Genomic DNA, 16,462 nt, shown 5'->3' with positions numbered 1-16,462 from the left:
GAAGAAAAAAAAAAAAGGTCTTCCATAAATGCCAAGACTAAGTTGTATCTAAGTATAACTTGTCTACTTTGGTTGTTTGCACAAGATCATCAGGCTGAGGATGCTACAAAGATTGAACACTTCTACTAAGGATAGATAGGTGTGAGGAGGTTCTCACAGTCCCCTTTGACAACCTATACTATAGGTTGCTATATACTATAGCATTTATAGTGTCTCTAAGCCCTGTAACTTAGGAAAGAAGAGTAGCTGAAAAACAGTTGGTTCCCAAAAAATCCTCATATTTCTTTTTTATCATAACTGCTAAGGATGATTTAAAAACCCTAAAGGCATGAAATAAAAATTCAGGAAGAATCAGTGGTTTAGGATACCCTAAAGTTTTCAAAACACATTTTCCAATATTAAATGGGAAATTAATCAAACCAGTTGCTAATGAGTACTTAAACATCTTAAATCTTCTCCTATCCCAGACATTTATCTAAGAGTTGCAGATTTTTACCTAAATACAACCTTAAAGGCAACATCTCCAATCAGATCTTTACTCCCACTGCCTCATTTAAACCATTCTTACAAGGTTACCAATAACTTCCACATTGCTAAATCAAGTGGTTATTTCTCAACCCTCATCTTAATTGTTTAGTATTTAACACAGTTGATAGCAACATTTTCCTCATTTGGCTTCAGTAGACCCTCTCACTTGGATTTCTTCCTACTACTCTGGCTGGTACTAAGTCTCCTTTGATTGTTCCTCCTCATCTTCCTAAAATTTTTTTTTAAGATTTTATTTATTTATTTATTCATGAGAGAGAGAGGCAGAGACACAGGCAGAGGAAGAAGCAGGATCCACGCAGGGAGCCCAATGCGGGACTCGATCCCAGGACTCCAGGACCACACCCTGGGCTGAAGGCAGGCACTAAACCCACTGAGACACCCAGGGATCCTCATCTTCCTAACTTCTAAAGACCTCTAACCACTGGTCCATTCCAGAGTTAATTAAGTTCTTTGATTTCTTCTTACTCCTATCTCTACTCATTCCATTATTGACCTCACCCAGCCTCCTGGCTTACATATACTGTTTTTGTCAGTAACACCTAGCTATATACCTTCAGCAGATCCATTCTCCTAAATTCTAGATTCATAAACCAACTATGTACTCAACATCTCTACTAAGTCTAGCAGGCATCTATAGTATATGTCCAAAACTGAGCTCCGGTTCCTCCCTGCCAAACTTGTTACTCTTTCAGTCTTTCCCAGATGAATAAATGGTGTCCTTGGAGGAACTTCGAGCAAATACCTTCAAATTGTCCTTCACTCCTTCCTTTTTTTCAGAGCACACATCCAATCTATCAGCAAAACCAGTTGATTCTGCTAGAGAAATATATCCAGAACCAAACCATGTGTCACCACACTCACTGCCACCCTACAGTGCAAACTGCCATCTTCTCTCACTTGGATTACAGGAATAGCCTCCTAACTGGTGTTCCTGCCTTTGCCCTTGCCCAATTCACCATCAGCCTATTACTAACAGCAGCCAGAGGTATGATGTCAAAATGGAAATCAGATCCTGTCGTACCACCACCCAAAACCCTCTAACAATTTCCCATTTCACTCAGCCTAAAAACTAAAGCCCTACAAAGGACCAATAGCACCAGCAGCAACTGGGAGTTTGTTAGAAATGAACCCCACCTCAAACCTACAAAATTAGAATCTGAATTTTAACTTAACCACCTATGTAAACCACAGGCACATTAAAATTTGGAAAGTACTTCCCTGAGGCACAAGATAAGCGCCTAACCCTCCCCAATTCTTGCCATTTCCCAAGCAAGCTTCTGTCTCAAGACGTCTGTACTTGTCATCACTCATTTATCTGCCTGACTTGCTCTCACACCTTTGAAGCCTTCACTCAAATGTCACCTTCTCTGTGACCACTCAATCCCTTCTTTCAATATGCCCTATTTCCTCTTTCCTTTTACTTTTCTCATTAGAACTTGTCATTATAAAATAAAGCATTTTTACTTATTTATCTGGTCTAGTCTATCTCCCCACATAAACAATAACTTCTTTGTAAGTTATTTACTACTTTGTAAGTAAGTTCTTTAGTAATAAATAAGCAATATAGTAAAACAAAATATAAAAATTTATTTCATGTTTTTTATAGCAAGATGATGCTCATATCATACAACCAAAAATACAAATATTAGGTAGTCTGGCAAATAGACCAAGCACTCTGGTGCCTTATTAAGACAAATATTATAGGGACACCTGGGTGGCTCAGAGGTTGAGTGTCTGCCTTTGGCTCAGGGCATGATCCCAGGGTCCTGGGATGGAGTCCCACATTGGGTTCCCCACAGGGAGCCTGCTTCTCCCTCTGCCTACATTTCTCCCTCTGCCTATGTCTCTACCTCTCTCTGTGTGTCTCTCGTGAATAAATAAAAATATTTTTTAAAAAGACAAATATTATAGAACAGATGTCCATATCAGATGTCTATGTCAAAAGGAAATATAACATGTAGGTCTGGCAGAAAAACAAAGTCAATGTGGAAACCAAGAGAGAAAGTTAATTTAATACATTTGGTGGTTTTGTATACCCTGTAGATAGCTTACAGAACTAAGAATCTTTTGGCAGCAAATTAAGATAGTATTTCTTGACACTTGCCATGTCACTGCATTTCTATCAAACTACAAATTATAGAATATATAGTAGGATGAAATGAAATACATTGACTGGGATCAACAGCAGATAAGACACTGCAGAAGAAAAGATTTGTGAATGTAAAGACATAGTAATAGAAACTATCCAAAAGGAAACCCAGAATACAAGAAAACTGAGGGGGAAAAAGGGGTACAGTATCAGCCATTGGACAAGCTCAAGGAGCCTAATAACATATATGTAAGTGGAATCTTGGCAGGGGAAAGATTTGAAAAAATAATATCCAAAAATTTTCTAAATTTGATGAGAATTACAAACCTACAGATCCAAGAAGCTCAACAAATACCAAGTTCAAGAAACATGAAGAAAACTAAAACTCCACCAAGAAATAATTGAAATCAATCTCCTCAAAACCAGAGTTAAGGAAAAAAAAAAATCTTAAAAGCAGCCAGAGGAGATTGAACCCTGTCTCAGGCTCCGTGCTAAGCAGTCTGAGGATTCTCTCTCTCCCTCTTCCTCTGCTCCTCCCCCTGCTCCCACACACATGTGCTTGCTCACCCTCTCTCTAAAATAAATAAATCTTAAAAAAAAATTAAAAAGTAGCCAGAGGAATAAAGAATGGAGGAAAATATTTGCAAATCATGTATTTCATAAGTAATTAACATCCAGAATATAGAAAGAATGCTTACAACTCAGCAACCACAAAAAATGAACCCAATTCAGAAATGGACAAAGGACCTGAATATTTATCCAAAGATATATGAATGGTCAATTAGTATGTGAAGATATTCAACATAACTGATTATTAAGAAAATGCAGATCTGGGGTGCCTGGGTGGCTCAGTCGGTTAAGCAACTGGCTTTGGCTCAGATCAGGATTCCAGGGGTCCTGGTATCAAGCCCTGCTTTGGGCTATCCGATCAGTCTGCTTCTTCCTCTCCCTCTCTCTTTTACCCCTGCCCTACTCTCGTGCTCGTTCACATGCTCTCTCTCAAATAAATAAAATCTTTTTAAAAAATGCAAATCAAAACCACAATGAGGTACCATCTCATACTCATCAGGAAGGCTCCTATTTAAAAAAAACAAAAACAACAGAAAATAACAATGTTGGCAATAATGTGGGAAATTGGACACCTGATCCACTGTTAGTGGGAATGTAAAATAATAGAGCCACTGTGAAAACCAGTATGGCAGTTCCTCAAAATTTAAACATAATTATCATATGATCTAGCAATTCCATTTCTGGAAACATACCCAAAAGAACTAAAAGCAGGATGTCAAAGAGGTATTTATACACTCATGTTCACAACAGCTCTAGTCACAATAGCTAAAACATGGAAACAACCCAAGTGTCCACTGACAGAAATATGGAGAGTAAAATGTGGTCTATACATACAATGGAATATTACTCGGGCTTAAAAAGGAACAGAATTCTGACACCTATTACAATATGCATAAACCCTTATGACATTATGTTAAGTGAAATAACCCAGTCACAAAAAAGATAAATATCATATGATTCCACTTACATGAAGTACTACCTAAAGTAGTCAAAGCCACAGACAGAAAATAAAATGGTGATAACAGGGGCTTAGGGAATGGGGAGTTATTTATTTATTTTTTCTCATAACTAGTTTATTTTTTTTTAAGATTTTATTTATTTATTCATGAGAGACACGGGGTGGGGGGGTGGGGAGAGGCAGGGATACAGGCAGAGGGAGAAGTAGGCTCCATGCAGGGAGCCTGACGTGGGATTCAATCCTAGGTCTCCAGGATCAGGCCCCGGGCTGAAGACAGCACTAAACCACTGAGCCACCCAGGCTGCCCAAGTTATTTTTTTTAACAGGTACAGTTTCACTTCTGTAAGATGAGTTCTGGAAATATATGGTTGTGATGGCTGCACAATGATATGAATGTACTTAATACCACTGAACAGTACACTTAAAATGGTTAAGATGATATATTTTATGCTACATTATACCAGAATTTTTAAAACTTGAATGAAAAATAAAAAGGCAGCCAAAAGAAAACTACCACATATTATATACAGAGGTATAAAGAATGGTAGCTGACTTCCCACTGGAAACAACGTGGACCAGAAAGTGAGGCAACATCTTTAAAATACTTAAAAATACTGTCAACCTAGAATTCTATATCTAGTGAAAATAGCTTCTATAAATCAAGGCAAACTGAAGACTTCTTCAGACATACCAAAGCTGAAAAAATTAATCACCAGCAAAGCTGCAATACAAGAAATGTTAAAGAAATCCTTCACTCAGGCACCCGCGAGCCCCACATTGGGCTCCCTCTGCTTCTCCCTCCCTCTCTGCTGTTCCCCCTGCTTGTGTTCTCATGCTCTTGTTCTCAAATAAATAAATAAATAAAATCTTTTTTTAAAAAAAAAAGAAGAAATCCTTCATTCAGATGGAAATGTACCAGTAGAAATCTGGAACTACACAGGAAAATAAAGAGCACTGGAAACAAGTAATAGATATAGTACTTGACAAAGGCTTTTATTATAAAGAGATAACAGATTCATCTACATTCTTAAATTATGGGGGGGGGAGAGAAAAGCACTAACAAGAATTTTCATAATATACCTACCTTCCAAAATGCTTATCTTTAAAAAATAAAGTACCCTGATTAATAGAACTCATTTCCTATCACAACATCCTTTAGAGAAAGTCAATATTATCTTTTCTACAAAAAATTGTCCCAATGTACAAGTTATTTGTCTGGTAATAGAGAGTGAGTTTTCAGACAAGTAAAAATTAAAATATTCTTGGTCCCAGACCAGTGTTCTATTACACAAACACTTTTAAAGGGCTTGTCTCCAGAGACATTTGTAGGATAAAGTATGTTAATGGTTAATATATAATTTATCTATATTCTGTTGTCTCCAGGGAACCTCAAAGTCACTTAGAAGTAAGCTTATAAAGCCAGCAAGAATGTTCCTTGCTTTCAATAAGTATGACAAACAATATTACATTTCAATGAATTGGTCAGGCTACCTCAAAGTGGCAAAAGAAGAACACTTTTGCCAAGTCTTGCTCAGGAAAATGAATTTATCAAAGCAAAGATGTTGAAGCAATAACTGCAAAACACAGCTTCAGGTTTGAGTGCTAAAGTAAGAAAAAGAAAACATATATTAGTGTTTAATGCCACTTTACTATAGTTCAAACCTCAGAGGGAATGTGGTTAGTAAGAATAAAACCTCTATAATATCAGTGATGCCAAATAGATTACAGAATGGGAATCCTGCCTACTATTCCTCTAAATACATAATATTAAAATAACTCATACACTCAGAGATTCCTTTAGACCACAAGCAGATCTTGTGATCCAACTTCACAATGAGAGACTACTTGCTACTCAGAAAGAAAACTAAACAGTATACAACATAATTCACGATGTTCCTCTAACAATTCTAGTGAAGGCTACCCACTGTTGCCCCATCTGGACCAAAATTCTTACAAAGACAACAGGAAAATTCTGTGATTTCTCTATTCACTGATGAATACCATCCCAAGATAAAGTAGCATTCTTTCAGCACTTTACACCAAATAAATACACTGGGTAATGTAACTTCCCTTTCAATATGAAAAAAGAAAAATTTATCAAAAGAAATGTTATCTACCCGAAAGAATCTAAAACATGTTCAAACAAAATAACTTTCCACGGATGTTCATAGCCATTATTATTATTATTATATAATTATTCATGATAGCCAAAAAATGAAAAAAAAAACTCAAATGTCCATCAATTTGATAAGTGAACAAAGTGTGGTATGTCCACACAATGGATTATTTATCCACAAAAAAGAATTATATTCTGAAATACGCTACAATGTGGAAGAATCTTAAAAACACTCTTAAACAGGGCAGCGCCAGTGGCTCAGCGGTTTAGCACCGCCTTCAGCCCAGGGTGTGATCCTGGAGACCCAGGATGGAGTCCCGAGTCCGGCTCCCTGCATGGAGACTGCTTCTCCCTCTGCCTGTGTCTCTGCCCCTCTCTCTGTGTCTCTCATGAATAAATAAATAAAATCTTTAAAAAAAACACACACACATTCTTAAACAAAAGACCAGATGTTATATAATTCCACTTAAATGAAATATACAAAATCAGCAAACCCAAAGGGACAAAAATTCTTGTGATTGCCAGAGGGTGGAAAGAGGAACTGCTTAAGGAATAAGAAGTTTCTTTTTGGGTTGATGAAACTGTTCTGGAATTAGTAGTGATGGTTGCACAACACTGTGAATGTACCTAAAAGCGTCCATACATTTTAAATGAATTTTATCTGAATACAAAAGAAAAAAATGTTTCCAAATGTTGGTTGTCTAATACTTCTATCTCCCACTACGTAACAGAAGGCTGTGTTCACAAAAATCATTCAAAAATATTTCTTAAGGGGATCCCTGGGTGGCTCAGTGGTTTAGCACCAGCCTTTGGCCCAGGGTGTGGTCCTGGAGTCCCAGGGAGTCCCTCATCGGGCTTCCTGCGTGCAGCCTGCTTCTCCCCCTGCCTGTATCTCTGCCTCTCTCTCTCTCATGAAGAAATAATAAAATCTTTTAATAAAAATAAAGAAATACTCCTTAAAATTTAAAATATTAACATTCTGGAAAAGGCAAAAACTATAGGAACAATAAACAGATCAATAGTTGCCAGGAGCTGGTATCAGGGGAGTTAAATAGGTGAGGGACAAATTTTTTAGAGCAGTGAAACTACAGGACACTGTAATGGTGAATATAAGATACTAAAAGTTTGTCAAAACTTTTAAAAAACAGAATAAGCCTTAATGTATTCAAATTTTTAAATAATCTTTTAAGAGATAAAGGGATCTCTGCATAAAATGCAGAATGTGACAAAATAGTCTAAATGTATTACAAATATGAAACAACCTCACAAAGCAGGTGAAGGAATAAGGTGCTGACCAAGTACTGCTAGAAGTAAGTGGAGTCAAGATTAAAGGCAAAAGGTACTATCAATAAGCACTGTGCTCTGGACGATAAAGTTGTTTCCCATAGGTACACAGATTAACAATGTTTAGCTTAATATAGAGACAAATGGTTACATATAGAAAGATTTACAGATGTGTATCTATACAGCTTATTTTATACACATATATCTCCTTATTCTGTCACTCAGATGGCCTAGAAGCAACAATACTCAAGTAGCAACTAGCTCATCTAGCACCCAAAATCTTAGTTTCTGATACCACTTCCCATAAAAGGAACTAGGGCTTCTTAGAAAAATGGCTGACACGTTAGAAACGACAAATACCCACCATTTGCTTCGACGTGGATGGAACTGGAGGGTATTATGCTGAGTGAAGTAAGTCAATCAGAGAAGGACAAACATTATATGGTCTCATTCATTTGGGGAATATAAAAAATAGTGAAAGGGATTAAAGGGGAAAGGAGAGAAAATGAGTAGGAAATATCAGTGAGGGTGACAGAACATGAGAGACTCCTGACTCTGGGAAATGAACAAGGGGTAGTGGAAAGGGAGGTGGGCGGGGGTTGGGGTAACTGGGTGATGGGCACTGAGGGGGGCACTTGATGGGATGAGCACTGGGTGTTATGCTATATGTTGGCAAATCGAACTCCAATTGAAAAAGACACAGAAAAGAAAAGAAAGAAAAGAAAAAAAAGAAAGAAAAGAAAAGAAAAAAGAAAAGAAAAGAAAAGAAAGGTAGATGGCTGACTATAGGACTAGAACATCATTATATAAAAGATGAGCCTGGAGCATTTTATGTTGCCAAAAACAAAGTGCTCATTCACACATAACCATGGGAGTTTGTCAAAGGGAAGGGATACAGAAGCCAAGTGAAAGAATTCCCAATGGCCAAACTTCAAATAACTTGAGCAACAAAATTTATGTAGATTCTCCACCCTTGAGGTGGAGCATAACTCCTCACTCATTAAGTATAGGCTATACAGAATAACTTTCTTCCAGAGTATGGCACAGAAAGGAAGGGACAAAAGGGTAACTTAAGAGTTGAGAAAAACACTACCTCAAGTTGGGTGACCAAGGTTAACATTAACATCAGCAAATGATATTACTAGTATGTACTCTTGATTTGTGGTAAGAATGACACCTTACCTGTGTTCTTTCCAAAATCACATTACATCAGTCTAACCATCAGGAAAGCATCACACAAATGCCAACTGATGAACCTTCTACAAAAATACGTAATCAATTATCTTTGAAACTGTTAAGGTCATTAACAACAAGGAAAGTCTGAGAAATTGTCAGAACCAGGAGGACCTGAGAAGACATAACTATGACATGTAATGTGGCATCCTGAATGGGATTCTGGAACACAAAAAGCAACATTAGGGGGAGGTATGTGGGTGTTTAAGCATCTGACTCTTGATTTCGGTTCAAGTCATGATCTCAGGGTTGTGAAACTGAGCTCCGTGTCAGGCCCTGCACTAGGGGTGGAGCCTGCTTAGGATTCTCTCTCCACCTCTCCCCCTGTCCTTCCCCACCTTAATCCCCTCTTGCTTGCTAGCTCTCTCTCAAAAAAAGAAAGGGAGGGGGACATTAAGGGAAACACTGTGGAACTCTGAGTATGGGCTTAGTAAAAATGTATCAATATTGGTTTATTACCTGTGACAAATGTACCATACCAATTTAAGATGTTAATAATAAGGGAAACTGAGTGTAGGACAGATGGGAACTCTTACTATCTTCACAATAATGCAGTAAATATAACACTGTTAAAAAAAAAAGTTTATTTTAAAAGTTTATTTTTTTTTTAGTTGTAAACTACTTATGATCTACTTATTGCATGCCTGAAATTTTACTCAATGCATCAGGGCACAAAAGATACCTGAAATATGGTTTGAGCCCTAAAGAAACTTACTGCCTCACTGTGAGGTAAGAAAAATGCTCATGAAACAAATATAAAATATAAGGAAACCTTAAATTTAGAAATGTAGATAAAAGAATATTAGGAATATAGAGAAGGTCTAGAGTTATGAGGGTAGACGTCATTAAAGGAATAAAAGTTGAGCTTGTATCTTAAAATTTACTTGATGGTACCAAAGTAAAAAAGAATAAATTGGTACACTCATAAGAACAACCAGAGGGTGAAAAAAACAAGACTAAAAGAAATAAGAGAAATGAAGAAACAAGACTAAAAGAAATGAAATTTAGCCCTGAAAAGAGAAGACTTAAATGGGAGACAAGAGCAGTGTTCAAATACTTTAAAGAGTCATGGGGCAGAACAGAGTTACATCATACAGTCATTTAACTTACTGACCTCTGGTAAAATGTGACCAACACTCAAGGACATAGAGAGTGACAGCTGTTTGGTAAAACCACAACAGGAAATGCCAATTTGGAAAGACAGGAAGCAGGTGGCCAAGTTGTTCTCTGCAACTTTTCAAAGGACAGTGTGCATATGAGCCCACTAAAGCAAAAATTTAAATCTAAATCTTGCAAACATTTACTAACCACTTACCATGTATATTATCTCATTTAATATTCACAATACATTTATAAACATTTATTAATCTAAGAGACTTAAAGTAAAAATGCAATAAAACAAGTCCTGCAAGGGGGTACCCTGGGTGGCTAACTCAGTTAAGCAAATGACTCTTGAATTTGGCTCGTGTCTTGATCTTCAGGGTCATGGAACAGAGCCCTGCATTGGGCTCCTCGGGTTCCTAGATTAGCAAGGAGTCTGCCTGAGATTCTCTCCTCCTCCCTCCCCCTCACCCCCTTACACCTGCATGCTCTCTCAAATCTTTAAAAATAATAATAAGCCCTGCAAAGAAGCAGGAACACATTAAAATTCTTCAGCATCCACCACCCCTGATAAGGATTTGACAGCTGACTTAAAAAGCAAAATTGTTTAAGGCCTACAGATCTACGTAATAATTTATTTCCTCTTGCTCCTCCCTTCAGTAATGCTCAGTGGCTCTCAGTTTGCAAAGTACATAAGAATTATATATACAAAAAAAGTATGCACACAATACTTTTTAAGCATTTTAAGGGATTTCTTTCTTTCTTTTTTTTAAAACAACAACACCACTGCCAGCCAGGACACCTGGGTGGCTCAGCGGTTGAGCGTCTGCCTTCGGCTCAGGGAATGATCCAGGGATTCAGGATCGAATCCCACATTGGGCTCCTGCAGGGAGCCTGCTTTTCTCTCTTTCTCTCTCTCTCTCTCTCTCATGAATAAGTAAATAAATCTTTTAAAAACAAACAAACAACACCAGCCAACACCAGCCAGGCTTAAACTCACCTTGAGATCAAGACCTGAGCTGAGTTGAAAAGTCAGATGCTTAACCGGCCAAGCCACCCAGGTGCCCCGCAATTTAAGGGATTTTTCAAGAATAGTTTTCATTTTATGGGATTTTTGTTTCAAGTGCTGACTTTAGAACTGAATCCTGGAAATGAGGTGCAACCCCACTGCAGTTTACTCCATGGTCACTGTAAAGCAGCATCAGGGGGAAAAGGGAGAAAGTGTGAATCCTATTAGAATTTGAAGAAGAATACTCTAACAATTAGAGCTATCTAAAATTGGTATAGGCCACCTCAAAGTAATGAATTTACTGTCATCAAAGCTTTCAAACAGAAGCTGAAAAATCACTGAGAACATTTTAGAAGAGAGCAATTGGGTAGAAAGCTAAGATCCCTTCCAAGTCTTAGATGAATTATGGGTAGACTTTTTTTTTTTTTTTAAGATTTCATTTATTTATTCATGAGAGACACACACACACACAGAGAGGCAGAGACACAGGCAGAGGGAGAAGCAGGCTCCACGCAGGGAGCCCGACGTGGGACTCGATCCCGGGTCTCCAGGATCACACCCTGGGCTGCAGGCGGCACCAAACCGCTGCGTCACCGGGGCTGCCCTGGGTAGACTTTTAAAACCTGACAGGAAGAAGGCAACCTAGTTAAGAACAAAATGAAAAGAGACACAAAGCCAAGAATGACATGGTACGTGAAGTTCAATGCTGGGGAACATAGGAGTAGCCCATTTCCACCTGCAGATTTTTGTACCTGCTGTTTCATTTGCCAGCAAAGTTTTTCCATCTTTTAGGACACAACTCAAATATCTTCTCCCTAGTGAGGCCTCTCTACCATCCCCACCACTCACTTATCACATCATCTTGTCTTATTTTCTTCATAGCAGATATCAGGAATCAGCAAACTTTTTTTAAGATTTTATTTATCTGGGGCAGCCCAGGTGGCTCAGCGGTTTAGCACCGCTTTCAGCCTAGGGCCTGATCCTGGAGACCTGGGATCGAGTGCCACGTCAGGCGTGCGCTCTCTCTCTCTCTCTCTCAATCTGTGTCTCTCGTGAATCAATCAATAAAATCTTTAAAAAAAAAAAAAAAGATTTTATTGATTGATTCATGAGAGACATAGAGACATTGGCAGAGGGAGAAGCAGGCTCCCTGCAGGGAGCCCGATGCGGGATTTGATCTCAGGGCCCGGGGATTGTGCCCTGAGCCAAAGGCTCAACCACTGACCCACCCAAGCATCCCATCAAACTTTTTCTCTAAAGGGCTAGATTACAGCCTACAGGCCAAATCCAGCTTCTCCCATGTTTTAGTATAGCCAAAAAAAGAATTAAGAAAAACAATATTTTGTGACGTGGGAAAATGATAGGAAATGCAAAAGTTTAACTAGAACATAGAAACACTTGTTTATGTACTGCCTGTGGCTACCTTACACTAAAACAGAGCAGCTGCAACAGAAACTGTATGGCCCATAAAGCCTAAAATATTTACTTTCTGATTTTTTACAGAAAAAGTTTGCTAACTGCTGACTTACAGCATTACCTGAAATTATCTTATATGTTTAACTGCTATCCTTATTCTCACAGAGAAAAAAAGCTCAATACAAGGACCTTATCTATTTTGTCCCCCACCATAGTCCAGTACTGAGAAAAACTCCTGGAACAAAATAAGGACTCAATAAATATTTGAGGGGTGCTAGGGTGGCTCAGTTGGTTGAGGTCTGTCTTTGGCTCAGGTCATGGTCCAGGATCCTAGGATCGAGTCCCACATCAGGCTCCCCACAGGAAGCCTGCTTCTCCTTCTACATCTCTGCCTGTGTGTCTCTCATGAATGAATAAATAAAATATTTTTTAAAATAAATATTTGATGAATAAATAAATGAGTGATCAATAAATATCATTCTGAGGGATGCCTGGGTGGCTAAGCAGTTGAGCATCTGCCTTTGGCTCAGGTCGTGCTCCCAGGGTCCCAGGATTGAGTCCCACACTGGGCTCCTTGCATGCAGCCTGCTTCTCCGTCTGTGTCTCTGCCTCTCTCTGTGTGTCTCTCACGAATGAATAAATAAAATCTTAAAAATAAACAAATAAATAAATAAAAATAAATATCGTTCTGAGGAATTTAAACTTAAGTTTTCAGCCATTATAGGTTTTGTACATATACTACAGGCATAACAACTCTTGCAGAAAAAGGGGAAATATTCTAGTAGGGAGAAGGAGCAAACAGCTTAAAGAAATGGTGGTCACCAACTAGTCCAGGTTTCTTCATCAAACCGTAAAAGTGTTTTTGTGCTCATAAAAGGTGTTTTCAACCACTGGAAGGCTTAAGAACATTCTGTCTGCCAGCTGACTGCACTTTTGTTTATCTTAAGATGCAAATACCCTGAGAAATCTCATTTCCTATACATGGTACACAGCATCCACATCATGACAAATCTTAATGTTCATAATCATAACAGATCTAATGAAATTTTAATATCTAAATTTTCCCTTATACTGATTAGCAAACTATTCTGTAAGCAACTGAAAACTCTTTAGAAATTAAAAGGTTACCGCCCACAGACCAGAAGCAGCTTTTTAATCTTTTTTTACTAGCCAGAGAGTGGGTGTGTGATTTCAAAAAAAAAAAAAAAAAAAAAAATACAAGCCAACTCTGTTGGTAGAGGATAAGATATAGTTAAAAGTCCCACCTAGAAGCATGGTTTGTTACAGGACACTAGTAAAACTACCACCTACTCACAATTCCAGTCTCACTGTTCTAATCTACAAATGGAGAAGAAAAAGAAAAAGAAAAAAAATCTAGTCCCTGGAAGTATCCTGTCATTAACACATGAACATCTTCATAAGGTTCCTTCCTCCAGGCTTTGGAACAATTTCTATACACAGGTACTTCAAAGACAAGGATGTGGTTGAACAGATCACTCCCAAAATTTAACATACTGGGTCAGAAGACATAAACATAGCAAAGTTTTATCCTAAAGCAGCTACCTACTTTTTAACCCCTGAATTTTTTTTTTTTTTTTTTTTTTAAGAATGGACTAATTTAGGAATTCAGACCTTTTCTACAGATGCTTCTGTGTATTTAAAGACTTGGAGCAACCATTTTGGATTAGTGTGTGTTTTCATCTTCTCTTCCTCTGTGACAGTGAGGATGCAAAGGCAGCCGGTAAAAGCTTTGACTAGAATCTACCAAGATACACACGGAGGGTGTCACCCAAGAAAAAGGGGAAATCGGCCAACAGCTCAAGTGGGCTGCTTCAAGAAACTCTGCTGCAGATTCACCATCAACGTTGTCAAGGGATGAGCCAAACCCACACTTACACACACCTTTGCTCAGGATGGAGAAGGAAGGAAGGAAAAAAAAAAAAAAAAGCGGGGGTTTGCAAAGCTATAAACGGATGTCTGGTCCTTTAGAGAAGGTGCAACTCGCCGAGCCTCGTCTTCCCTTCCTAAAAGGAGGAGATTAATCGAAGGCGGTGGGAGACGCAGCCCACCCTGCAGCACCCATCCTCCCCCGTCCCCGGCCCAGCGGGCTCCTTCCTCCCCTCACACGACAAGTTCGAAATCAAAACAAAAGGTGCAAAACTGGTTTCAGGTGGCCACGGCCGAGCGCCGGGGGCCCAGCGCGGGGGACGCCAAGGCGAGCGAGGGCTCGCAGGACCCCGGCCCCCCGCGCGGTCGGCTCCCGAACAGCCCCCGCCGCGGCCGCAGTCCGCACACGCCCTCCCTCCCCTCGGCCCCGGAGGCGGCGGTGCCGGGGAGGGGCGCAGCCCCGGGGCCCAGTGACAGCACAGCGGGCCGGGACGGGCAAAGGCCCGGCGGGATGCTGGGGGACCAGTCCTAGGCCGGAGCCGCAGCCCCGAACGGGGGCGACCGACGGTCCGAGCCGCGCCAGGCCGCGAGCGGACGGCCGGGCCCGCGTCCGCGGCGCCGCCGGGCCACGCTCCCCTCCCGATCTCCCCACCCGGGGCGCAGGGGCCGAGAGGGGCCGCGGCGGAGCCGGCATCCGGGGCGGGGGCACGCACTCACCGGCGGGGAGGGGAGGAGCAGCCGGCGTCTCCGCCAGCGCCGTGGCTCGAGCTCAAGCGCCGGCTCCTGCCGCTGCGGCCGCCGCGCCCGGTCCATCCCCCCCAACCACCCCCCCTCCCGGCCCTCCCCCCGCGCCGCCGCCGCCGCCGCCGCCGCCGCCGCCGCCGCCGCCGCCTCAGCCCGGCGCGGGAGCGCGAACCGGCGCGAGGGGGCGAGAGCGCGCGCGCCCGCCGCCGCCGCCCACAACCTCCGCCCCCAGCCGGCGGCGCACGCGCGAGGCGGCGGCGGGCGCGCGCACGCTCCGGGGGCGGGGCCGGCCCCGGAAGGCGTGGCCCGGAAGGCGTGGCCCCGCCCCCCCGCGCGGTCGCCTTGCTGCCCGCGGTGGGCTCCGCCTGGCGGGGCGCCGGGCGCCGGGAGCCGGGAGCCGGGAGCCGCGGCCTGCAGTCTGGCCTCTTTTCCGGAGCACCGGCCGTCAGGAGCGCCGCGGGCTTGAGCGCGCTTGTGCCAGCTTCTCGGGATCACCCCTGTCCTCCCTACCTTGATCGAAAGACCCGCCTGCCTTCTCTGACCTAGCAGGTTTGCGTCCGCTGCTGCGTAAAGGACGGGGACGGTCACTCTTTACCGTGCGCTGTTACCCCTGGCAGCCATCAGCCTGTCTTCTTACTGCTCCACTTTTCCAATTCAGTTATTCGTTCCTCACTTGTTTCTTGAGGCTGCTTCCGTGTGGTAGGCCCCTTCCGTCTGCTGGGAGTACATCATGGGGTGTCTCTAGCCTCCTCTGAAGTTAGATCCGGTGGAGAAGCACAACGTTAAAGGGAGACTCACACAACATTAAAACTCGCTGTTACTAAAAGCTCTTCTGGAAGGGCGGGCGGTGGAAATTGTAGTCAAGGATATGCAGTCTGGAATCCAAAGGCTGACTTCAAAGGAGTTAACAAGGTGCAACAGCGGGGAGCTTGGCCTGGGCAGAAGGGCGTGCTGAAAGAGCAGTGAACGTGGTGTTGAGCGTGGGAAAGGGTAGGCGATGATTGTAAGGATTTACGACCATAATTGGAGAATCTGGGGAAGCCAGTGACGATTTTTCATTATTTCTATGTTGAAACTACCATTTGGATAGCCAATGAAAAGCTCTCTGGAGGGGGCTCAGAGTTGGGACAAGAGGGGCCAGTTAGGAGGCTGCTGTTATGGTCAAGGCAAACTGGTGGTGATAGAGAAGAGCACTTCTTAGGGACAGGACTTGATAGGTTGGATGACACGTTCAAAGCTAGGGAGGTGGCAAGGTTGACTTTTAGATTTGAAGTTGATGGGGGGGGGATGCATTTATAGATCTCAGGTTTACTGGAGGAGGCCCCTGTGCTATATATTTGGGGACACCTATGTGGCTCAGTCAGTTAAGCATCTGACTCTTGATCTCAGCTCAGATCTTGAGCTCAGTTCCAGCCCTGCATTGGGCTCCACACCTAGTGTGGAGCCTACTTAAATAAACAGTAAGTAAATTTCTAGAAAAAAATTTTCAGTGGGGCACCTGGGTGG

General features: G+C 41.7%; 2 protein-coding genes across 6 annotated transcripts in view; one reads left to right on the top strand and one right to left on the bottom strand.

Annotated features, from left to right (window-relative positions):
* TMCC1 (transmembrane and coiled-coil domain family 1) overlaps positions 1-15,134 on the bottom strand; it is a 241,381-nt gene extending 226,247 nt beyond the window's left edge. For all 5 annotated transcript variants that reach the window (XM_072785042.1, XM_072785043.1, XM_072785044.1 and 2 more), the window contains exon 1: positions 14,930-15,134. The gene's annotated coding sequence lies outside the window, so the exon portion shown is untranslated. The remainder of the gene's footprint in view (positions 1-14,929) is intronic.
* A 174-nt stretch (positions 15,135-15,308) lies between these two features.
* Positions 15,309-16,462, top strand: part of TRH (thyrotropin releasing hormone) — a 67,381-nt gene continuing 66,227 nt past the window's right edge. The window contains exon 1 of the mRNA XM_072785040.1: positions 15,309-15,505. The gene's annotated coding sequence lies outside the window, so the exon portion shown is untranslated. The remainder of the gene's footprint in view (positions 15,506-16,462) is intronic.

The sequence above is a fragment of the Canis lupus genome, chromosome 19, assembly GCF_048164855.1.
Source record: "Canis lupus baileyi chromosome 19, mCanLup2.hap1, whole genome shotgun sequence".
Lineage (NCBI taxonomy): Eukaryota > Metazoa > Chordata > Mammalia > Carnivora > Canidae > Canis > Canis lupus.
Note: the sequence above shows the minus strand (reverse complement) of the source record. Positions and strands in the feature narration are given on the sequence as shown.